This window comes from Ambystoma mexicanum, chromosome 4q (genome assembly GCF_040938575.1).
Source record: "Ambystoma mexicanum isolate Mex_15411 chromosome 4q, UKY_AmexF1_1, whole genome shotgun sequence".
Taxonomy (NCBI): Eukaryota; Metazoa; Chordata; class Amphibia; order Caudata; family Ambystomatidae; genus Ambystoma; species Ambystoma mexicanum.
In genome coordinates this window covers 434,319,444-434,345,242 of record NC_090928.1, presented here as the reverse complement: position 1 = coordinate 434,345,242, position 25,799 = coordinate 434,319,444, and the positions used below count along the sequence as shown (strand labels likewise).

Below are 25,799 nucleotides of genomic sequence, written 5' to 3'. Positions count from 1 at the left end.
GAAATGATGATATATCCTATTGTTTCTTACAGTGCATTGGGTTGAAAAACATTTTAACAGGATCTATTGAAGAGGGTATATGGTTATGAAACAGGGACTTCTTGAACTGCACTCCTACGCTCTACCACTGAGTTAAACCCTTGAATGCTGAAAACTGCCCTTTTTTAAAAAGGTGATAGAGTGGGTGACTGTATGGAACTTGTAGAACTAATAAAATCAGTGCACTTCTGGTCAGCTGTACAAATTAATACATTTCATTAAGGGCATATTATTGGTTTCCACCACAGTTTTATAACATTCATATGAGCTTCCAATGGACTATTTCAAACTGATAATATCACCAGTAGAACTTGGGTGAATGTAAAACACAGCTTGTATCATATGAAGGAATCCTAAACAGTTTCATGGTGTTTACCCTATGTTTCAGGAGTATTTCAAATGGAGAAATGTGTTGCTCATTACATCAAATGCTAAGAGTGTAAATGTTTTTTTTCTACAGGTAAAACAGTTGAACAAGAGGGCACCCAGATTTCAACTAGGGACCTCTTGAACTGCAGTCAAATGCTCTACCACTGAGCTATACCCCCAATTTTGAGAAGTTCACCTTTATTAATTCAGTAATATGTACAAAGTGCAAACAACATGCAATCACCATCAAAGCAATGCATTTTCAGCCACCAAACCCTCCTTATAAGTATATGGGGTGCGATGGATGTCCTTTATCTGCCTTGGTAAAATACAGTGAGGTTTCCATTGCAAGAATTCATACATTTCGTATCACATGTAGATCTTGGAACATGGAAAAAAATCTTTTGTCAAATGCACAAATTCTGCAAAATGTAACTGCTTCTCTACTGCAGTTTGTTGATTTTGTGCTAAGAGCATAGTTAAACCCAATTGTTCATTGTTTTGTATATGAAATGATGATATATCCTATTGTTTCTTAAAGTGCATTGGGTTGAAAAACATTTTAACAGGATCTATTGAAGTGGGTATATGGTTATGAAACAGGGACTTCTTGAAAAGCACTCCTACGCTCTACCACTGACATAAACCCTTGAATGCTGAAAATTGCCCTTTTTTAAAAAGGTGATAAAGTGGGTGACTGTATGGAACTTGTAGAACTAATAACATCAGTGCACTTCTGGTCAGCTGTACAAATTAATACATTTCATTAAGGGCATATTATTGGTTTCCACCACAGTTTTATAACATTAATATGAGCTTCCAATGGACTATTTCAAACTAATCATATCACCAGTAGAACTTGGGTGAATGTAAAACACAGCATGTATCATATGAAGAAATCCTAAACAGTTTCATGGTGTTTACCCTATGTTTCAGGAGATGATCAGGAGTATTTCAAATGTAGAAATATGTTGCTCATTACATAAAATGCTAAGTTTGTAAATGTTTTCTTCAATTTATGTAATTAAAATAATATTTCTACAGGTAAAACAGTTGAACAAGGGGGCACCCAGATTTCAACTAGGGACCTCTTGATCTGCAGTCAAATGCTCTACCACTGAGCTATACCCCCAGTTCTGAAAAGTTCACCTTTATTAATTCAGTAATATGTACAAAGTGGAAGCAACATGCAATCACCATCAAAGCAATGCATTTTCAGCCACCAAACCCTCCTTATAAGTATATGGGGTGTAAAGGATGTCCTTTATCTGCCTTGGTAAAATACAGTGAGGTTTCCATTGCAAGAATTCATACATTTCGTATCACATGTAGATCTTGGAACATGGAAAAAAAATCTTTTGTCAAATGCAAAAATTCTGCCAAAAGGTAACTGCTTCTCTACTGCAGTTTGTTGATTTTGTGCTAAGAGCATAATTAAACCCAATTGTTCATTGTTTTTTATATGAAATGAAGATATATCCTATTGTTTCTTACAGTGCATTGGGTTGAAAAACATTTTAACAGGATCTATTGACGAGGGTATATGGTTATGAAACAGGGACTTCTTGAACTGCACTCCTACGCTCTACCACGGAGTTAAACCCTTGAATGCTGAAAACTGCCCTTTTTTAAAAAGGTGATAGAGTGGGTGACTGTATGGAACTTGTAGAACTAATGACATCAGTGCACTTATATGAAATGAAGATATATCCTATTGTTTCTTACAGTGCATTGGGTTGAAAAACTGCACTCCTACGCTCTACCACTGAGTTAAACCCTTGAATGCTGAAAACTGCCCTTTTTTAAAAAGGTGATAGAGTGGGTGACTGTATGGAACTTGTAGAACTAATGACATCAGTGCACTTCTGGTCAGCTGTACAAATTAATACATTTCATTAAGGGCATATTATTGGTTTCCACCACAGTTTTATAACATTCATATGAGCTTCCAATGGACTATTTCAAACTGATAATATCACCAGTAGAACTTGGGTGAATGTACAACGCAGCTTGTATCATATGAAGAAATCCTAAACAGTTTCATGGTGTTTACCCTATGTTTCAGGAGTATTTCAAATGTAGAAATGTGTTCCTCATTACATCAAAAGCTAAGATTGTAAATGTTTTTTTCTACAGGTAAAACACTTGAACAAGAGGGCACACAGATTAGAACTAGGGACCTCTTGATCTGCAGTCAAATGCTCTACCACTGAGCTACACAGCCAGTTCCAAAAAGTTCATCTTTATTTATTCAGTAATATGTACAAAGTGGAAGCAACATGCAATCACCATCAAAGCAATGCATGTTCAGCCACCAAACCCTCCTTATAAGTATAAGGGGTGTGAAGGATGTCCTTTATCTGCCTTGGTAAAATACAGTGAGGTTTCCATTGCAAGAATTCATACAATGCGTATCACATGTAGATCTTGGAACATGGAAAAAAAATCTTTTGTCAAATGCACAAATTCTGCAAAATGTAACTGCTTCTCTACTGCAGTTTGTTGATTTTGTGCTAAGAGCATAGTTAAACCCAATTGTTCATTGTTTTGTATATGAAATGATGATATATCCTATTGTTTCTTACAGTGCATTGGGTTGAAAAACATTTTAACAGGATCTATTGAAGAGGGTATATGGTTATGAAACAGTGACTTCTTGAACTACACTCCTACGCTCTACCACTGACATAAACCCTTCAATGTTGAAAACTGCCCTTTTTTAAAAATGTGATAGAGTGGGTGACTCTATGGAACTTATAGAACTAATGACATCAGTGCACTTCTGGTCAGCTGTACAAATTAATACATTTCATTAAGGGCATATTATTGGTTTCCACCACAGTTTTATAACATTCGTATGAGCTTCCAATGGATTATTTTAAACTGGTCATATCACCAGTAGAACTTGGGTGAATGTAAAACACAGCTTGTATCATATGAAGAAATCCTAAACAGCTTAATGGTGTTTACCCTATGTTTCAGGTGATGATCAGGAGTATTTCAAATGTAGAAATGTGTTGCTCATTACATAAAATGCTAAGATTGTAAATGTTTACTTCAATTTATTTAATTAAAAAAATATTTCTACAGGAAAAACAGTTGGACAAGGGGGCACCCAGATTTGAACTAGGGACTTTTGATCTGCAGTGAAATGCTCTACCCCTGAGCTATACCCCCATTTATGAAATGTGCACCTTTATTTATTCAGTAATATGTACAAAGTGGAAGCAACATGCAATCACCATCAAAGCAATGCATTTTCAGCCACCAAACCTTCCTTATAAGTATATGGGGTGCGAAGGATGTCCTTTATCTGCCTTGGTAAAATACAGTGAGGTTTCCATTGCAAGAATTCATGCATTTCGTATCACATGTAGATCTTGGAACATGGAAAAAAAATCTTTTGTCAAATGCACAAATTCTGCAAAATGTAACTGCTTCTCTACTGCAGTTTGTTGATGTTGTGCTAAGAGCATAGTTAAACCCAATTGTTCATTGTTTTGTATATGAAATGATGATATATCCTATTGTTTCTTACAGTGCATTGGGTTGAAAAACATTTTAACAGGATCTATTGAAGAGGGTATATGGTTATGAAGCAGGGACTTCTTGAACTACACTCCTACGCTCTACTACTGACATAAACCATTCAATGTTGAAAACTGGCCTTTTTTAAAAAGGTGATAGAGTGGGTGACTGTATGGAACTTGTAGAACTAATGACATCAGTGCACTTCTGGTCATCTGTACAAATTAATACATTTCATTAAGGGCATATTATTGGTTTCCACCACAGTTTTAGAACATTCATATGAGCTTCCAATGGACTATTACAAACTGAAAATATCACCAGTAGAACTTGGGTGAATGTAAAACACAGCTTGTATATGGATATCGGGTGCAAAGGATGTCCTTTATCTGCCTTGGTAAAATACAGTGAGGTTTCCATTGCAAGAATTCATACATTTCATATCACATGTAGATCTTGGAACATGGAAAAAAAACTTTCGTCAAATGCTTAAATTCTGCAAAATGTAACTGTTTCTCTACTGCAGTTTGGTGATTTTGTGCTAAGAGCATAGTTAAACCCAATTGTTCATTGTTTTGTATATGAAATGATGATATATCCTATTGTTTCTTACAGTGCATTGGGTTGAAAAACATTTTAACAGGATCTATTGAAGAGGGTATATGGTTATGAAACAGGGACTTCTTGAACTGCACTCCTACGCTCTACCACTGAGTTAAACCCTTGAATGCTGAAAACTGCCCTTTTTTAAAAAGGTGATAGAGTGGGTGACTGTATGGAACTTGTAGAACTAATGACATCAGTGCACTTCTGGTCAGCTGTACAAATTAATACATTTCATTAAGGGCATATTATTGGTTTCCACCACAGTTTTATAACATTCATATGAGCTTCCAATGGACTAGTTCAAACTGATCATATCACCAGTAGAACTTGGGTGAATGTAAAGCACAGCTTGTATCATATGAAGAAATCCTAAACATCTTAATGGTGTTTAACCTATGTTTCAGGTGATGATCAGGAGTATTTCAAATGTGGAAATGTGTTGCTCATTACATAAAATGCTAAGATTGTAAATGTTTACTTCAATTTATTTAATTAAAAAAATATTTCTACAGGTAAAATAGTTGGATAAGGGGGCACCCAGAATTGAACTAGTGACCTCTTGATCTGCAGTGAAATGCTCTATCCCTGAGCTATTACCCCATTTCTGAAATGTTCACCTTTACTTATTCAGTAATATGTACAAAGTGGAAGCAACATGCAATCACCATCAAAGCAATGCATTTTCAGCCACCAAACCCTCCTTATAAGTATAATGGGTACAAAAGATGTCCTTTATCTGCCTTGGTAAAATACAGTGAGGTTTCCATTGCAAGAATTCATACATTTCGTATCACATGTAGATCTTGGAACATGGAAAAAAAAACTTTCGTCAAATGCACAAATTCTGCAAAACGTAACTGCTTCTCTACTGCAGTTTGTTGATTTTGTGCTAAGAGCATAGTTAAACCCAATTGTTCATTGTTTTTATATGAAATGATGATATATCCTATTGTTTCTTACAGTGCATTGGGTTGAAAAACATTTTAACAGGATCTATTGACGAGGGTATATGGTTATGAAACAGGGACTTCTTGAACTGCACTCCTACGCTCAACCACTGAGTTAAACCCTTGAATGCTGAAAACTCACCTTTTTTAAAAAGGTGATAGAGTGGGTGACTGTATGGAACTTGTAGAACTAATGACATCAGTGCACTTCTGGTGAGCTGTACAAATTAATACATTTCATTAAGGGCATATTATTGGTTTCCACCACAGTTTTATAACATTCATATGAGCTTCCAATGGACTATTTCAAACTGATAATATCACCAGTAGAACTTGGGTGAATGTAAAACACAGCTTGTATCATATGAAGAAATCCTAAACAGTTTCATGGTGTTTACCCTATGTTTCAGGAGTATTTCAAATGTAGAAATGTGTTCCTCATTACATCAAATGCTAAGATTGTAAATGTTTTTTTCTACAGGTAAAACAGTTGAACAAGAGAGCACACAGATTTGAACTAGGGATCTCTTGATCTGCAGTCAAATGTTCTACCACTGAGCTACACCCCCAGTTCCGAAAAGTTCACCTTTATTTATTCAGTAATATGTACAAAGTTGAAGCAACATGCTGTCGTGGGGAAATTCTGCCGGGGTCGGCCGGGCCGTCCGCGGACCTCCAGGCAGGGAGGCCCCAACTCCTCCCGTGTATCCCAGTTGAGACAGAGTGCGAGACACACACAAGGAGCAAGGTGACTCTGCTGTTTATTAGACAAAAACGGCAGGGATGGGTCAAGGAGCGTACGCGTCCGTCCTGACACACACACAATCGTGGGGCTCGCAGGCCCTTTTTACTGCATTATGACGCGCTATTCGCGTCACTTCAGAAAGTTAACAAAAAACCTATCGCCACTCTTAATTGGTTGCTCGAGTGGTAGGGTTAGTATAGCACACATATAGAGGACAATGTTACTGGACAAAGGGTAGTCAGGTGATATATCTGGGTTGTCCCTACAATTAGATACATGAAAATTGTTACATGAAGACTCCTGAGGATTGGCTAATATTACTGACGTCTGAGATAAGAGCCCCATGTTCTGATTGGTGCACCCGTGAGCTTCCCAGCCTGGGACCACCGTTGTTCCCAGCTCTCGGTGTACCTGCGATTGCAACAATGTTTCAATATGGGTACGTGCAGACAATGTGAGGATTTATGCATAGTTGGAAGGCTGACCGCTCCCACTGTCGCAGATGTCCATTGAGCCTTTCAAGTGTATCTGCCTGTGTCTCGTAGCGAGGGATCCAGGCGCCTTTTCTCTCCTGGGTTTGGCATCTCGTCAGGTTCGGCTTGGTCACGTGGGGAGGGACCGTGTTTGAGGCAGAATTCTGCACAATTAATATTGCTCTTCCACTGTGTGTCTGGTTTAATTTGCAGGTGTGACCTTAACGTTGGTGCGCGGAGTGCGAGGCTGCAACATCGTGCCTTTGATGCTTTGTTCTTGGAATGTGGGTTTGCAACATCGCGACCTTGGCTGGTTGTTTCACCGGGCCCATTCTGCAGAATCAGCAACCAGACTCTTGCTTTGTTAACGTCCACGGGAGCTCTTGTTTGAGGCATACTTGGGCCTGGTGCATACGTGATCCGGTTGGTGCATGGGTGCTTTAAGTTATAGTAGAATATAGTTCCATGACCAGTATCGTGTCTTCATTATAGTTCTTATAGTGGTAACTGGTTTCAAGAGAAGCGTGAGCAAGCTTTGTAAATGAGTTCATGACGCGTCTTGCGTTTCTGCATTCTGAAAGCCTATGTAAAAATAATAAAGATGCACGTCCGTGAATATGCCTGTCGCCTACGTCATAGCACTGAGTATATTCTTCGTGTATGATCGGTGTGGGAATGTCCAATGTGTGTATTTGTGCAGAGGTGCTTCCCGTTGTCTAGGTCGTCATGGCATCTCTAACGACGTGTAGTTTTAGTCTAGTTGGTCCGTGCCGCAGGTGTCGGCATGGCCAGTACGGGCTGTTGGGCAGGCAGATGGACACATCCGTATGTTCCTATACCAGGGTATTTGGTCATCTGGTAAATGGACAAACTCTTCTCGTGGCGGGTGTCTGGGTCGTGACCCTCTAGGCCAAGCGCGAGAGGTGAAGGACGGGAGCCTGGTCTTCCATTCTCCCACTTCAGTCCCCCTGTGGTCGACTTGTCGACCACAAACATATCCTTTCCGTTATCTCCTCTTACTCGCCATATCTTAGTTATTCCTCCTAGATGTCCATAATGGTTCACATGATCTTCAAATGACCAATACATATATTCACAGGTCCCTCCAGGAGTACAGTATACCCATTTCCCTATGTAACTCCTGGGGTTTCTTGGGTTCTCGATCTTCACTGATGGTGGGTCTAGATGGTTGGTGATTATTTGGGTGCGCAGCTTCTCCCTCTCCTGTATTATCACACCTGTATGTTGGCCCTCATCTGCTGGCATCAGGGGGTGCATTCCCACCATTTCGAGCAACTCGTCAGTGGTGCGTGCCTTCCGGGCCTTCCAAAATCTAATTATGATCAGCGTAGCTCCAGCCAAAATAGTACAACCCACTATTATTTGCAGTCCATCTGACAGCCAGGATGGCATCCATGACCATAATATTGAGAACCAGCTCTTATCCTTGTTTACACCGTTACTTTCATCCATCATTTTGGAGTGCATCTGGGCCAATTGTGAAACTGCTTCAGTCAGTGTACCATTATCAGCATCGTTGGCAGGTGTGAACGTGCAGCATGATTGTCCTATCTTTGCACAAACTCCTCCTTCCATTGCTGTGAGAAGGTCCAATACATATCTGTTCTGGAGTGCTACCATTCTTATAGCTCGCAGCTCCTCTTTTATTGCGTTAAACCCATTTACTGTAGAATTGATGGTCATCATTAGTTCCCATCTAGTTATTTGGAGCCATTTCGCCTTTGCGTAAGCCTGCAGTCCCGGGTGTATTATTGAAGAGAAGAACATTGCTGCTCTGCTGAATAGTCTGTGTTCTGGCGGTATGGAGGTTAGTTCCGTTTCCGACCTTCCCCACAGGTAATTTCCTGTCAGTGGCTCTCCTTGTCTTTTCCTTCTATTTAGAACAGTATCATTGTTGTTGGTCCTGTTCCCTTGCTCCTCCTTAAGTGGTGCAGATCTCTTTTTTCTCTTGTCCCCTTCATCCATTTTGGGAAAGTTCGCCACATTAACATGCTTCTTAGGTACCACTAGTGATGGTACATTGACGTGCACCATTGTGCACACACCATTCCACAGGGGGGGCAGTGTATGGTATGCCTTTTCTCCACAGGCCCAATAATGGTCCATTATTACTTGTCAAGCTGATTGGCCCGAGAGGACCGCGTACCTGTAGTCTTGGTGGTTGGTCTCGCAGAGGTCGCCAGTCTGGAGTCCAGGAACTGATGAGATAGCGGCACGAGGAATCAGCCTCTCCACCACCCAAATGAGGAACTGGGTGAAGGATGGACCAACCCCCAATGTCACAAAGGCACTCTCCCAGGTAAGCGTGACAAGAGGATGTAGGCTCAGATGGAGGGAACCATAGTCCAGGTAGAGCTTGTTGTCCAGACCATGAATCTTCCAAGAACCTCAGTGCAGCGACAGTTGATAGATAGACCAGTGTAGCAGAAAGGTATTCGTAGTAGGCAAAGGAGCTTGGCTGGTGCAGATAGTTCCAATGGTACACAGGATGAGATTCGGAGTCAGGCAAGACAGGAAAGAGTGAGGACAGTTGGAACTAGTTGTCTGGCCAATTAGAGAACTGTAGGAACGTGCCCAAGATGGAACAGGGGAATGCAGGCTAGTGTGGGATAAGTCCCCTCTACACAATGATGACTCAGGACAGAACTCCGGAATGGGCTGAGGGAAGACTGACCCAGGGCAAAACCTAGGTAGTAGCTGGAGGCTGGCTGGCCCAGGGCCGAACCCAGGTGAGGATTGAAGGCAGGCAGGCCCAGGACAGGACCCGGATAAGAACTGGAGTCAGGCTGGCCCAGGGCAGGCCACAGGTAAGGACTGGAGGCAGGCAGGCCCAGGACAGGCCACAGGTAAGGCCGGAGGCAGGCAGGCCCAGGACAGGCCACAGGTAAGGCTGGAGGCAGGCAGGCCCAGGACAGGCCACAGGTAAGGCTGGAGGCAGGTAGGCCCAGGACAGGCCACAGGTAAGGCTGGAGGCAGGTAGGCCCAGGACAGGCCACAGGTAAGGCTGGAGGCAGGTAGGCCCAGGACAGGCCACAGGTAAGGCTGGAGGCAGGTAGGCCCAGGACAGGCCACAGGTAAGGCTGGAGGCAGGTAGGCCCAGGACAGGCCACAGGTAAGGCTGGAGGCAGGTAGGCCCAGGACAGGCCACAGGTAAGGCTGGAGGCAGGTAGGCCCAGGACAGGCCACAGGTAAGGCTGGGCAGGAACAACGAGGAAAGCGAAGCAAACCGCGTTGAGACGCGGGCAGCTTTGACTAGCGGCCTCTTTTATGGGCCGCCGGCGCCCGAGAGGCCTGGAACGCAAACCGTTCCGTTTCCGGGCGCCGGCGAACCCAGAACGAGGCTTGGAAGGCAAGCCCCCACGGCGCATGCGCGGAACCGAGAGAGAGGACCTCCGCGCATGCGCCGAAGGCCGCCGGCCCTGTAATCCGTTGCTCCCCTCCCGGCGAGTCCCCAGACGCGAACGCGCGGGTAGACTCGCCAGGAGGAAATGGGAGCGGCAGACCCCAGTCTCCCGCGTGACATGACACTATGCCCCCTCCCAGGAAGACCCGGGGCCCCAGGCTTCCAGGGAAACCGTACGTAGAACTCACGTATCAGCCGGGGAGCATGCACGTGCTGGCGCGGTTCCCAGGTACGATCACAGGCCGGGTACCCCTTCCAGTCAACCAAATAGTGGAGCACCCCTCTACGGTACCGGGCATCACAGATCTCGTGTACCTCAAACTCAGGGCCCCCCTGTACCAAAACAGAGGCCGGACGAGGAGAGGTGCGGCCATAATCATCGACCACATAGGGTTTTAACAGGGACACGTGAAAAACGGGATGTACACGCCAGGAAGAGGGTAGGTGAAGACGGAAGGCTACAGAGGACAACCGTTTGGTGATAACAAAGGGTCCCAAATATCGAGGGGCCAGTTTGACGGGCAGATTGCGGAGAGGCAGGTTCTTTGAGGACAACCACACCTTGTCGCCCTCCTGGAAATTAGGTTCTGCACTCCTCTTCCTGTCTGCCTGTCTCTTCATCCGATCCTTGGCTTCACTTAAGATCTTGTGTGCAAGTTCTTGCTGTTCCCGGATGTGTAAGACCAGACCATCAGCAGAGGGAACAGTACTAGACGGAACTGGTTGAAAAGGCATTAACCGAGGATGTAGACCAGTGGAACAGAAGAATGGGCTGACTCCAATGGAGGCATGAACAGTGTTGTTGTAGGATACTTCGGCCAGATCTAGCCCACCTTTCCAATTAGACTGTGTGGCATTGGCAAAACAGCGGAGGTACCCCTCCAAAGTCTGATTGGTCCTTTCGGTTAGCCCATTTGTCTGTGGGTGATAGCCTGAGCTTAGAGCTCTATGTATTCCCAGATGACCACACACCTGTCTCCAAAATGATGAAAGAAACTGGGTACCTCTATCCGATATGATTTTCTCCGGTAGGCCGTGCAACCGGTAGATGTCGTGCAGAAACGCTGAAGCCATTTGAGTAGCTGTAGGGATTTTCCGGAATGGGATGAAATGGGCCAGTTTGGTGAAGCTGTCCACAACCACCATTATACAGGTGTACCCTTCAGATGGAGGCAAATCCACAATGAAATCGGTGGCGATGGTATGCCATGGATAGGGAGCCACTTCGGTGGGCATTAACAAACCCAATGGTCGTCTTCTGGGAACCTTGCACTGGGCACATATTGGACAGCTGTCAATGTACTTCTGGACCTCGGTCGCCCAACCAGGCCACCAGAACTGTCGGGATATCAACTCTCGAGTGGCTCTGACCCCGCGATGTCCTCCTATGGGTGAATCATGGAATCCGTGTAGAATGCCCCTTCTAATGGCTCCTCTGGGTATGTAGAGTCTTCTTTGAAAAAACAACAGTCCGTCTCGTTCTGATACTAGTTGCCGACTAAGAAGGGACGTTCTTTCTGGATCCGACCGAGTGGCTTCCGCGATGGACTTAAGGTGAGAGGACAAGGCCAGCAGAAAATGGCGAGGAGAAATCAGTGGCTGTTCTGGACAGGGCGTCCCATCTACGTTTTCCAGGGACCTGGAAAGCGCATCCGCTTTCGTATTGGAGGTTCCCGGGATATAAGTAACATGGAACTCAAACGGAGAGAAGAAGAAGGCCCACCGGGCTTGACGAGGAGTCCGACATTGCAGAGAGCGAAGATATTGCAGATTGCGATGGTCTGTCCGCACCTCCACAGAAAAGCGTGCTCCGAGGAGAAAATGTCTCCATTCCTCGAATGCGGTCTTGATGGCTAACAGTTCCCTTTCAATCACCGCGTAGTTTCGTTCGCTGGGACTCAACTTGCGAGAATAATAGGCTACTGGATGTTCTACCAACGTGATAGGATCTTTCTGAAGAAGGACTGCCCCTACAGCAAAGCTGGAAGCATCGGCCTCCACTATGTAAGGCAACTCTTCCTGGGGATGGCGCAGGATCGGGGCAGCCATAAAGGCCGACTTCAATACGTCGAAAGCCCGGGAAGCCACGAGATCCCATTCGAACGTGATCTTGCTGCTGGTTAGCCTGGTGAGGGGCGCCGAGATCTGTGAGAACTGTGGGATAAAGCGCCTGTAAAAGTTTGCGAATCCCAGGAAGCGTTGGAGAGCCTTGATATCGTGTGGATGTCTCCATTCTTGTATGGCTCGCACCTTCTTGGGATCCATCCCAATGCCTTCTTGATTGATAACAAATCCCAAGAATTCAATGCTGGGTTGGTGAAAGCTACATTTCTCCGCTTTGGCGAACAGGTTATTGACGGACAGCCGATGAAGGACCTCACGAACATGTTCCACATGCTCGTCTAAGGATTTAGAGAATATCAATATGTCGTCCAGATAAACCCAAACGGATAACCCTAACAGGTCACCAAAGATGTAGTCCATGAATCGTTGAAAAACAGCGGGAGCATTACATAGGCCGAAAGGCATAACCCTGTATTCAAAATGCCCAAAAGATGTCTTGAAAGCTGTCTTCCACTCGTCCCCACTCCTGATGCGCACCAAATGATAAGCTCCGCGGAGGTCCAATTTGGAGAAGATTCGCGCAGTATGCAGGGTTTCAAGGATGCTGCGAATTAAGGGTAAAGGATACCGGTCCTTGGCTGTTATGTCATTCAACTGCCGGTAGTCGACACAGGGTCTCAATGTACCTTCTTTTTTCTTTACAAAAAACAGGGGGAATCCTGCAGGCGATTTCGATGGCACAATGTACCCCTTTTCTAGACTCTCCGACAAATACTCCTGAAGAACTAGCTTCTCGTCACGTGTCAAAGCATATAGTTTCCCATGGGGAATAACGTGGTCCGGTAGCAGGTCAATGGAGCAATCAAAAGAACGGTGTGGAGGAAGGGGTATGTTGCCAGGTTCAGAAAACACATGTTTGAATTCGGAATATTCCTGTGGGACCAGAGACGTGGAACATAGATGAACCCCATTGCTGTCCGTTATTAGAGAAGTCGAGACGGTCCTGGTGGGAACGGGTAGCTTGCATTCTTGAGCACACCGTTCGGATGAAAAGGTCAAGGTCTGGGTTCTCCAGTCTATCAAAGGATTGTGGTGTTGCAACCAAGGTAATCCCAAAACCATCTTGTAGTTCGGTGACTTGATAACATCAAAGGCTAGTTCCTCGTAATGATCAGCAATCAGAAGGGCCAGTCCAACTGTGAACTGACTAACGGGTCCAGAAGACAAGGGAGTACCATCAATAAGCTCCACCGACAGAGGCGTGTGTCTGGAAACGAGTGGTATCTTATGTCTGGTGACGAACGTTTCGTCGATGTAATTGCCGGAAGCCCCACAGTCCAGTAGACCGGATACTTCCAGGTTCTTGTCTGGTAGTTTAATTCGGACCTTCAGGGTCTGTAGTACCGCTGGTTGCATGGGCAGACGTATAGAACAAATAACAGAAGGGTCTGAGGAAGGAATGGGACCTGTCGTTGCCCTTCCTGTATACGACAGGTCTCCTAGTTTCCCGACTTCTTCTTCTGCGGACGCAAAGGACACGTACCCAAATAATGTCCAGCTGCTCCACAGTAAAGACACAAACGCAAAGACCTCCTTCGTTTCTTCTCTTCTTCCGTCAAAGGTCCCCTCATGGCTCCTACTTGCATGGGCTCAGGTCCGGACTCGGTCGACCCAAACGAACCAGCAGGTGTGTTGGTTGTCCGGGGACCGCTTCTGTCAAGCCGACGTCTCTCAGCCTTTCGTTCGGCTAGCCTTTGGTCAATACGGAGTACTTGATCGATCAAGAGTTGAAGGCTCTCTGGTTCAGGGATGTGAAGTAACTCATCCTTGTACTCCTCTCTCAGGCCTCGACGAAACAGTGTCTTCTGTGTAATTTCGGGCCACTGGGAGTCAGTAGCCAAAAGTCGGAAACGGCTGATGTAGGTGATGACGTCATTGCTTCCCTGTTTGTAGTCCATCAATTGATTCTGTGCAACGGAGGCCAGGTTCGGCGTCTGAAATACCTCAAGAAAGGCCTTTTCAAAGGCAGCAAAGTCATTCAAAATAGGACTGTTCGTAACCACAAACGGAGTTGCCCAGGCTAATGCGTTCCCAGTTAGGTTCCCCAAGATGTAACCAATCTTGGCCCTATCAGTGTTGAAGTAGGTAGACCTGAAGAGAAAGTGTATTCTGCAGTGGTTACAAAACTCCGCCACCCGTCTAGGGTCTCCGTCGAATTTGATGGGTGTTGTATGAGCCAATGATCCCTCTCCTTGAGAGGTACTAGGTGCTCCTTGCGTTATCATTTGTCGTAATGTTTGATTCTCCTGACGCAGGGCGGTCATCTCGGCCCTGAGCGCTAGCAACTCGTTCCTCATGTCCTGCGATTCATCCATCTCTGAATCAGGAGGAAGGCGTCTCAATCTGTCAAGCTGATTGGCCCGAGAGGACCGCGTACCTGTAGTCTTGGTGGTTGGTCTCGCAGAGGTCGCCAGTCTGGAGTCCAGGAACTGATGAGATAGCGGCACGAGGAATCAGCCTCTCCACCACCCAAATGAGGAACTGGGTGAAGGATGGACCAACCCCCAATGTCACAAAGGCACTCTCCCAGGTAAGCGTGACAAGAGGATGTAGGCTCAGATGGAGGGAACCATAGTCCAGGTAGAGCTTGTTGTCCAGACCATGAATCTTCCAAGAACCTCAGTGCAGCGACAGTTGATAGATAGACCAGTGTAGCAGAAAGGTATTCGTAGTAGGCAAAGGAGCTTGGCTGGTGCAGATAGTTCCAATGGTACACAGGATGAGATTCGGAGTCAGGCAAGACAGGAAAGAGTGAGGACAGTTGGAACTAGTTGTCTGGCCAATTAGAGAACTGTAGGAACGTGCCCAAGATGGAACAGGGGAATGCAGGCTAGTGTGGGATAAGTCCCCTCTACACAATGATGACTCAGGACAGAACTCCGGAATGGGCTGAGGGAAGACTGACCCAGGGCAAAACCTAGGTAGTAGCTGGAGGCTGGCTGGCCCAGGGCCGAACCCAGGTGAGGATTGAAGGCAGGCAGGCCCAGGACAGGACCCGGATAAGAACTGGAGTCAGGCTGGCCCAGGGCAGGCCACAGGTAAGGACTGGAGGCAGGCAGGCCCAGGACAGGCCACAGGTAAGGCCGGAGGCAGGCAGGCCCAGGACAGGCCACAGGTAAGGCTGGAGGCAGGCAGGCCCAGGACAGGCCACAGGTAAGGCTGGAGGCAGGTAGGCCCAGGACAGGCCACAGGTAAGGCTGGAGGCAGGTAGGCCCAGGACAGGCCACAGGTAAGGCTGGAGGCAGGTAGGCCCAGGACAGGCCACAGGTAAGGCTGGAGGCAGGTAGGCCCAGGACAGGCCACAGGTAAGGCTGGAGGCAGGTAGGCCCAGGACAGGCCACAGGTAAGGCTGGAGGCAGGTAGGCCCAGGACAGGCCACAGGTAAGGCTGGAGGCAGGTAGGCCCAGGACAGGCCACAGGTAAGGCTGGGCAGGAACAACGAGGAAAGCGAAGCAAACCGCGTTGAGACGCGGGCAGCTTTGACTAGCGGCCTCTTTTATGGGCCGCCGGCGCCCGAGAGGCCTGGAACGCAAACCGTTCCGTTTCCGGGCGCCGGCGAACCCAGAACGAGGCTTGGAAGGCAAGCCCCCACGGCGCATGCGCGGAACCGAGAGAGAGGACCTCCGCGCATGCGCCGAAGGCCGCCGGCCCTGTAATCCGTTGCTCCCCTCCCGGCGAGTCCCCAGACGCGAACGCGCGGGTAGACTCGCCAGGAGGAAATGGGAGCGGCAGACCCCAGTCTCCCGCGTGACATGACATTACTGCTGTTCCTGCTCCCCCCTCAGGTAACTCCGTCACACTTGCACAATTGGTGTTATATCCTACGTCCACCTCTCCTTTATGCTGGTAGCATACCTTGGGCGCAGTCAGCAGTAGTATTGTTATTGGGTCTTCATCTGTTTCTACCCACGTGAGCATTGGTACATACTTGATCCACGTCGTCCAACATCGGTGATTGTGGGCCTCGATAGTTGAGATAGTTTCTTTTGTTACCATGTTGCTGCCAATCACTCCTATCTCCCAGCTGTTGTCCAGATACACCTTTCCTGTTATCGTCACCAGCGGCCTCTCCCAACATCCTTGTTTGCCCGGAACTTCGGTGGCGTACCAATCACATGGTAGATACTGCAGTGTTACTTTCTTTGTTTCTCCTTTTGCAGGGCCACTTGTTATGTATCTGAATACTTCTGCATGTAAACTGGTCTTGTGATAACTCAAATAGGTCTTGAGAAAGTTGTTTTCATATGGATATGAGTCTCGTGTTTTCCATGTCATGTGCACTACCGTCCCTTGAAATAATCCTTTCGTTTGGAACAGTGCCAAGTATATTATGCATTGTGCTATCTTTTCATCAATTTCTGTGGCAACAAATGTTCGTGAAGCACTCATGGCGTATGGTATTAATGAGCAAACGTAGCAGCTGTCCTCAGTTGTTTGTTTACCAATGCGGGTCATGTGTTGGTACCATATGTTGTTTGTGACGTGTGCTGAATCTTGTATAAAATTATCAATACCTTTATTGTCTGAGTATGTGCTGCGTTTAACTCTATTTTGCTTGGGTGCAAGGTTACTACTATCACCTGACGTAACACCTGTTGCAGCAGGGGACAGGGGTATATTAGGTTTAGGTGCAGCAATAAAATTAATAGCATAGCTGTACTGCCATACAGAAGCAGCCAAGAACCCGGTGATCATCAAAATCCCTATTATCTTTATTACATATGCTAGTCTCACCGGCATTTTGCTCTTACCTTGCTGCAGTCCTGGCAGCGTATTCTTGCGACGTTAAAGTTGCCCGCCTGAAAATTCTCAAAAATGCTGGTTACTAAATGTTAGTGGTTTGTTTCCTTTAAGCTCTCCCTATCAAATAGTCATTCAGTGCCCAGGCGAAGAGCTGTTCCCACGCTACTCTAAGTGATCTGTCTCTTAGGATCGGCAAGTATGGGCGGAGGTGGGGCATGGAATATTCTATGGCCAAGAGGAATGCTGTGTAGTAGACACGCACCCTTCTCCTTTTTAGGTACGTTGGCCTTTTTATTTCGTATACAAATTGGTGTGACAATTCTTCTGGGTAGTTATCGTCTGGGAGTACCATCTACACCTGGGCAGTGAACTTGTTAGTAAGCTACTTTCTTAACAATACAATACGCAGTTCCTGTAGGTGCGAGAGAAAAAGAGAACATTCACGTGTTTACAGGTGTATTTGTGAGGCAATGTCTTTCAGGTCGGTTCTGACTATACTTGGGGGTCAATGGGCGGGGGTTCGGGCTCAGGTGGCGGAAGTATTTTTACTCCTTGAGCGTGTGACCATGGGGTGAGCAGTATGGGTATCACTCCTTTCTTCGTCAGTTATTGTCTCCGGGGAAGTTGGGTAGTGACACGGTAAGGGAACAATTGGGTCGTTGTCTGTGGTAGAACTTCCTTCCTCTGTAGGGGATGTTGTTGCTGTTCTTCCACTGGACCTGTCGTTGGCGCTGGGGCGGGTCTGCAGTTTGTAGATCTTTACATCATGTAAGTGGTTCCAGGCACGCTTGTCTTTTAGTTTTACTGCTCTTGTTGATACGTCCTCTACCAGATGGGGGCCAGTGAACCTCTTATCGTTCCACTTTCTATTGAAATTGCGAAGTAGCACGTGGTCACCTTTGGCAAGTTTGCACAAGTTCTCCTTTTCTAATTCGGTACTGGCGCCTTCTTCTTGATTGCTGGTGGACCCGCCCCGTGTGCGCTCGAGCTGTTGAGACACAAACACAACACTAGTAATCAAAGAAGACACATATTGATACATTTCATCACCTAACACACTTGCTGAACTTTCGTGGTCAGTGAATGCCCTTGACGTTGGCGTTAGGGGAAGGCGCATTTGACGTCCAGTAACCACCTCGTGCGGGGTGAGGTGGTGGTCGGACCCTGGCCTATTCCTCAATTCGAATAGGGCTAATGGAAGGCAATACAACCAGCTTTTCTTTGTTGTTTGTTGTATTTTTGCAATTGCCTCCTTCAGTAGGCCATTCAGGCGTTCACATACACCGTTAGCCTGTGGGTGGTATGCACATGCAAATTTATGTTTTATGTTCAGCAAGGATGTAATATGTTGGAACATTTCGTTTGCGAAATGTGGGCCGTTGTCTGACCTTAACACCTCGCACACTCCCCACCTGGGGAAGACCTCCCTTACTAGGAATTTGGCTGCTCTAAATGCATCTGGGTGTGAACAGGGCCCTGCTTCAATCCATCTAGAGAATGGGCATACTACTACAATCATATACCTATTACCTTGACATATGTTGATCATATCAACATAGTCAATGTGAAGGTGCCGAAAAGGTCCCTCTGGCCGGGGTATGGTACCTCTTATCACCTTTAGGGTATGACCGGCCATAAACTGCTGACATGTAAGACAATTGCTGATAAAATTTGACACATGAGAATTTAACTCAGGACAGAACCAATCTTCTCTAATTCGTACTGCAATTATTTCCTTGCCTGTATGGGCTGGGTGATGTAATTGGCTCAGGGCGGTGTTTAAAAGTGCCAATGGTATTACAACTTTCCCAGTGCTGCTCTGGCGCCATAATGCGTCGGTTGGTGACATTGTACATCCTCTTTTTACCCATATTTCTTTTTCGGCCATTGGTGCAGCCGCTTGTAGCTCCATAATCTGTGTGGCTGGAAGATGGGTGTACCCTTCTCTTATCAACATCTCCCTAGCCATTCCCCTCCCTCTCCCTCTCTGTGAGTCTGTAGGGTTCCATATCTCCCCAAAGTATGCAGCATATTTCGCATGTGCGTCTGCTGCTGCATTCCCTTTTGAGATGTGATCTTCCCCATTGGTGTGTGCGGTGCATTTTACTAGGGCTAGTTCTTGGGGGTCATTTATTACTTCAATTAGTTCAGCTAATGAGAGGGCATGTTGCACTGGGGTGCCATCAGCTCTCCTAAACCCTCTTCTTCTCCATTTTGATAGCCCTGAGTGGACAGTGGATGTAACATATGCACTGTCGGAATATATTGTTACTCGTTTGTCAAAACTTTCCTTCAATGCCAATATTAGTGCAACCAGTTCTGCGGCTTGAGCAGAATAATGCTGTGGTAATTGTACACATTTCATAGCCACACACACCGGCGCCTCCATCATTTTAACCACTGCTGCCCCCGTCCTCCTTATCCCATCTCCTTGATCAATAGTTGATGACCCATCAATAAACAAAAGTTCACCTCCCTCTAGTGCGTTTTCTTCAACTTTTCTAGTACCCGAGTACAGTTCAGTTATTTGGGTGCAATCATGGGCATAATCTCCCTCTTCAATTACTTCTGCTAGGAACCTTGCAGGGTTAACCGTGCTACATCTAACAATTGCTAGTTCAGCTCTAGACAAGATGATCTCATAACCTGATGCCCTTTGCGTTGTTAGTGTGGACTTAGGTTTATTCAATATTGCAAATAGTGCCTGTTCCACAAACAGTGTAGTCGGACACCCCATGGTTATTGCTGATGCTTTTTCCACTGCAAAAGCAGCTGCAGCGAGACCTTGTTTGCAAGGGAAGTGGCCTAACATCACAGGGTCTAAGTGACCGCTGTAAAATGCTACTGGTTTATAGCCCATGCTCATTTTTTGGGCCAATACTGCCTTCATCACTGCTGAGTCGCAATGTGAAAATATAAAAAATCGTCGCTCATAGTCTGGGGATGCCAGTACTGGAGCAGTTGAGATTGCATCTTTCAATTCATCAAAGGCCTCTCTCATTTCCATAGTCCACCTCAACTTTTTCTCTCCTTTATTTGCTTCTCTCAAACCCTCAAGCAGGGGTCCTATGTATGAGCTGTAATCAAATACCCATGCTCTGCAGTAGTTGCACAGCCCCAGAAATTGCTGCAGTTCTCTCACAGTCTGTGGCATTGGAGTGCTTGAAATGGCCTGTGCTCTTTGTGGTGCAATCTTTCTTCCATGTTGGGATATCAGTTGGCCAATGTAAAGTACCTGTTCCTGACAGTATTGTATCTTATTCATGTCTACCTTGTACCCTTTTTCAGCCAATATCGTCAACATTTTTAAGGAGTCCTCTCTACATTTACTTTCGTTTATACTGCAAATTATTATGTCATCCACATACTGCAACACTGTGCTTTCCATTTCAACGTTACTCAAATCCATCTGTATTACTCTATTGAAAATTGAGGGTGATTCACAATACCCCTGTGGCAATCTGGTATGTTTCCACTTTGTGTTTCGGTAAGTGAAGCTTGTCAAATCTTGTGAGTCTGGGTGTAATGGTATTGAGAAGAAAGCATTTTTAAGGTCAATCACTGTAAACCGTGATGCTTCTGCTGGAATGCCACACAATATTGTGGCCGGGTTTGCTGTTACTGGATACTCTGCTTCCACTATGTTATTCAAGGGCCTGAGGTCTTGTATGAAGCGCCAAGACCCCCCTTTAGCCTTGCACACTGGGTACACAGCCGTGTTGCAGGGTGACTCTGAGGGGACCAATATGCCATTGTTTGTAAGAGCCGTTATGGTTTCATATATACCCTCATCTGCCTCTCTTGACAGTGGGTACTGTTTCACTGTTGGTAGTATTGCACCTTTTTTCAATTTTATCCTTACACCCCCTATGCTTTTTATGCATCCCACGTCATAAGGGCTAGTAGTCCATAATGATTTGGGCACCTTTGACATATCCTCCTCAAAGAAGGGGACTGGGGTGCATGCGGGTGCCTCAAGTGCCATTGCAATTTTCTGTGCTACTTGTTTGTGAGCCACCCTTAGCCATATTCCTATACTCATCATGAACACCATTTCACCTTCCTCCTTTTCTTCTGAGAACAGCTCCTCATCTGACACCTGGGTCAGCCTACACCCTTCTGCTAGTGCTATCACTGCCCTCCATGCTCTCCCTTCTTTATCTTGGGCATGTACAGCAATATAATCAGCTGTTGCAATAATGCTCTCAATGTCCATTACAAACACCTTTCCTTCTGGTTCATTAACAGGTGTTTCTGGTCGGAACAGATAGGCAGCTGGCCTCCTCCATATTTTCCCTTCTATCCCTGGCATCCATGCAAATGCCATGTCTGTTCCATACTGGAATAGCTCGCCATCTACTGGCTCCGCCCTAATCGCTGTCTGTCCACAGTATGCTTGCATAATCTGTCGTGCTGCGAGCATGTTAATCCCTGGAGTAGAGCAAATTATGCCATCCTCTGTAAAGGAGATCGTCATATTCAACCTGTTCATTATGTCCCTCCCCAGTATATTCACTGGTGAGGCACTATAATATAAAAGTGGAACTGACAGATCATAATCTCCAATAGATAAGGGAACGTTATCAGTGAATGGAACCAACCCCTTAGCCCCAGAAAATCCTTGGGTGTTCATGGCTTCGCCTGACATCTTAAATTTACCTTCCCTTATGCAAGACCGGGTTGCCCCGGTGTCAACAAGGAATGATAATTTTTTGTCACCTATCGTTACCTCTATGCGTGGCTCCTCCGCACTATTAGGTGTTACTGACAGGGTTGGACACACGAAGGCCGTCTGTGGGCTGTCCTATTGTGGGTACAATGATTGGCCATTCCCTGTGTAAGGGTTGTGTCCCAAGACCGTCACCCTACCCAATTGCGTTTGTTGAGTTTGGGGTTGCTGTGTTAACGTTGCTTGTTGTTGTGGCAGTGGCTGTTGTTGTGGTATTTGTTGTTGTTGTGGGTCATTTCCTTGTTGTAACGTCTGCTGTTGTTGTATACCCTGCAGTTCTTGTGGGGTCCTAGGTTGTGCTTGTTCATTCCATGCTGGTGTCCCTGGCCTGACCCTACACGTACGTGACATGTGTCCTAATAACCCACAACTCCAACACACGGGTGGTTCCCTGCTTTGCCATGGGAAGCTCCCTGTGTTGTCCTGGTATACTGGTTGCCCTGTGGGGTAGGAATGTCTAAGTCCTCCCACCTGCTGTTGGGCATAGTATCCTCTCCCTCTCATAAATCCTCCTCTCCCCCTATTATAACTATAATACCCAGCTCCTTGCATTGGGTACCCTCCTCCCATGTTTGGTGCGTGTAATTGCAGTGGCGGGACTGGGACTTGTTGTGTTATAATCTGTGGAGGTGCTATTTGAGCAGGATCTTGTGCAGCCACTACTTGTATTGGGCTTTGGGCCATTGGTGTGGGCGTAGTTATTAGTGCCCCTTCCATTGTGTATTTAGTAAGTTTTTTCTGTACTAGTTTAGCCTCTTCTTTTTTCCTGTCCTCTTCTTTTTGTTTCATCTTTCCTTGCCATGTCCTGCAGTGATGTACTATAGTCAGTTGTATTTCTGGCCATGGTTTTGCTTCCATTCCCACTACTTTCTTTAGTTGTTTTTGAACTCCTTCTGGGAGCCCTTGTACTAGTATATGATAAAATATGGCTGGTGTTTTGTCCCATTGTTCTCTAGTTTCCATGCGCCACTTCTCTTGGATATCCTGGATATAATCAACAGGATCCTCATTCTCACGCATCTTACGGGAAGTAATTGCTCCTATGTCTGATGTGTCTGGGTATTGTACTCTCAGTGCCTGCCATAGCGCATGTCTGCAGTTTGCAAACGGTGCCCCATCATGCGATGTGTTTGTTATTGTTACCCCATGGAATCCCGCTCTCTTCCAAATGTCATCCGCTCTACCCCCTAATATTGATATTAACAGGCCCTTTACATCTCCTACTGCTAGTTTCTGTCCCGCGGTGTGTTTTTCCATTTCATATATCCACTTACCCGCACCTCCACTTAGTGATGGGAGCCTACATTTTATATTTTCCTTATCCGTATGCTTCCAAGGGACGTACTGTGGTCTAACCCCTCCTCTCTCCAACAGTGGCATTAAGTTGTGTCTGGTGTCACCCTTTATGTTCCACAATATCGAGTCTTCACACCCCTCCTCTTCTTCCGGTTCCTTTACCTCTTCAATTTCGTCCTTATTACCCCTGCTCCTAACTCCTTCTCCATCCTTTCCCCTTTCGTCATTTCCTGTAGTTAATGTGGGCGTGTTTATTTGTCTGTCTTGCCTGCGACTAGGGAGGTCTCTAAGCCTACATGCATAGGGTGTCAGTTCGTCCATGAAGGGCGCGAGCTTTATTCTGCGCAGCGAGCGTGTGGTGGTTGAGCATGTAGGGTGCGATGGGGGAGGGCGTGATGGAGATGGGGATGGTGTGTTTTCATGGGTTTGTCTTTCCACTAGTCCTTTCACTCCCTCCTCACTTCTCTCCAAGTCCTCCCTTCTCCTACTGATCCATGGCGAGCCTATGTTTGTTCGAGTGAGGTATAGCTTATCTAAGCTTTCCCTCTCACTCTTTCTTCCTTCACTCTCCACTCCTTCTTCCTCCTCACTGCAAAAATCATTCATAAATGGCACCCCCACTCTGCCTTTTTCCCTTTTATTGTTACTGTCTCTAAGTCTATTAGGTCTATTTCTCCTTTTCCTTTGTTATCAACCGCTCCCCCTAGTGCTGATGTTGTTGCTACTTCTCTACTTCTATATACATCCCCCCATCTTTTACACTCCCTACTCCTCCCCTCTCTTTCTCCTTCCCTTTTCTCCTCCATCTCCCTACTATTTTCCTCCCTCTTCCTTTTCAATTCCTCCATCACTTCGTTGCTCATCTGTTCCAATATTCTTTCATCCTCTTTCTTCCTTTCCTGTTTCACTCTTTCTCTCTCCACGATACTTTCTATTATTTTCCCCTCTTCATATTTCTTAGCTGTCTCTGATAGTACCCTCCTCTTCCATATTGCCATTTCCTTTTCTCTTTCTTCTTCTTCCTTCTTCTTTTCTCTCAACACTACTCTTGATACCCTGTCTGCTGCTGCTTTTACCCTTTCAGCTTCTCTCCTTTGCTCCTCATTTTGTTCCCTTAATTTTTCCAATTCGTTCTTACCTTCTTTTCTTTTCTTTTCCTCACTCTCTCTTTTTCCTCCCTCTCAAGCTGTTTGATCAGTTCATTCTGCTCATCCCTTAGCTTTGCTAATCTTTCCTCTAAAATCTCTTCCTTTTGCCGTAATAGCTCCTCCCCCCTTATTTCACTCTCTCTTGCACTATATTCGTCTGTTCTCTTTACTACCTCCCTCTCTTCTCCAGTTAGTGAACCTCGTAATTTTAATAATATTTGTGCAGCTACCCACTCATCATGTCCTATCTCTACAGTCTGCTCTTCTCCAATCTTCCCCTCTCCCACTGCCATTTTCCTATGAGCCACATATGGTGGAGGGCTGTATTCCGGGTTCGAGTATCCTTCAGCCGCCCTTAACTGTCCTTCTATTTCTCCTAATTCTCTTAAAGGGTACAACCCTCCTCCCTCCGTTTTCACTCCCGGTGTTATGGGTATCTCGTTGTTCAGTTCCTTTTTTATGTCGTCTGATTTAACACTCTTTTCTCCTGCCTCTCCTCCGTTCCCCGTATTGTTTGTGCTTTCACGCCCCTGTTTCCCATCCTCTCCTTCTTTCTTAGTCTCCTTTTCTTCCGGTGTTTCCCCCATAGTGAACATTCCATTTGGTCCCGGTCGGGACCCCTGGAACATCCTCCATAAGTTAAACACCTCCACATGGTTTGCCAACTTCTTCCCCTTGTATGTATTGTGCAGATGGTTTAGCAGTGAATGTTGGGCATATGGATCGAAACTCCCATTAGGCGGCCATGGTGTTAACATTTTGTTATCCGTCCCCTGGGTCCACTCTATGCTGTACTTTATTAACTTCTCCCTATGGGGTGGCAGTGTGGTGCATATGTGTTGTAATGGTGTAGTGAGGGTGTTCCCGTATGACATGGTTACTCTCCACTTGTTATCCTTTCCTTCACTGGTAGTTTACAATATACAACCTTATATTGTTTACCTGGCCCCGTAAGTATGGGGACTTACGACAATCCGTTATGTATGGTTTTACATTTGTTGATTCCCTTCTGTTACTACACCCTTACGGCCCCCTGCGGCCGAAGCGCACACAGCCCCCTGCGGCTGTGTACCCTTTACGACGCTCTTATATAGTTGTCCTGTTTCCCCGTTCTCCTCCCCCTGTTACACTTGCCGTGGCCGGCGTTCTCCATGCGCAGCCACGCCCCTTTCCCCTTCTTCTTTTCCCGATCCACTCGTTTATCGTTTATCTCCGCGCCCGCTCCCTTATCACATTTCTCTTCCCCACCACTCCCAAAACCAAACTTCCTTGCGTTCGCGCTATCCTATTAAATCCCTTCTGGTGACGTCACTGATCTCTTCGAGCTAATGGTACATTCTTATTATTTTCTTTTAAGTTCAAAATACACTTGCAACCTACCCCCGCTAACCCTACAGCTGTCTTCCTGTCACTCCTGGAACAAGGTAATCAAATCAATAATATAATCGGACTGCGCACACTGCGTCGCCTCGCGTGTGATACGCCCCTCAACAGGAGGGCTTAACCAGCCAATTATCTTCCGTATTGGGCAACTTAATTAACTAGCCACCGCCTACAGGGAATCGTCATCTACCTATCGAGTGTCTTGCTCGAACAATAGGGATCCTCGTCTACTCATTGATCAATAA

The 25,799-nt window shown here is 46.0% G+C and overlaps 1 non-coding gene across 1 annotated transcript; it reads right to left on the bottom strand.

Annotated features, from left to right (window-relative positions):
- Positions 1 to 1,468: 1,468 nt before the first annotated feature.
- Positions 1,469 to 1,540, bottom strand: TRNAC-GCA (transfer RNA cysteine (anticodon GCA)). Its single transcript has one exon. It is a non-coding gene; the product is annotated as a tRNA-Cys (tRNA).
- Between the last annotated feature and the right edge of the window lie 24,259 nt (positions 1,541 to 25,799).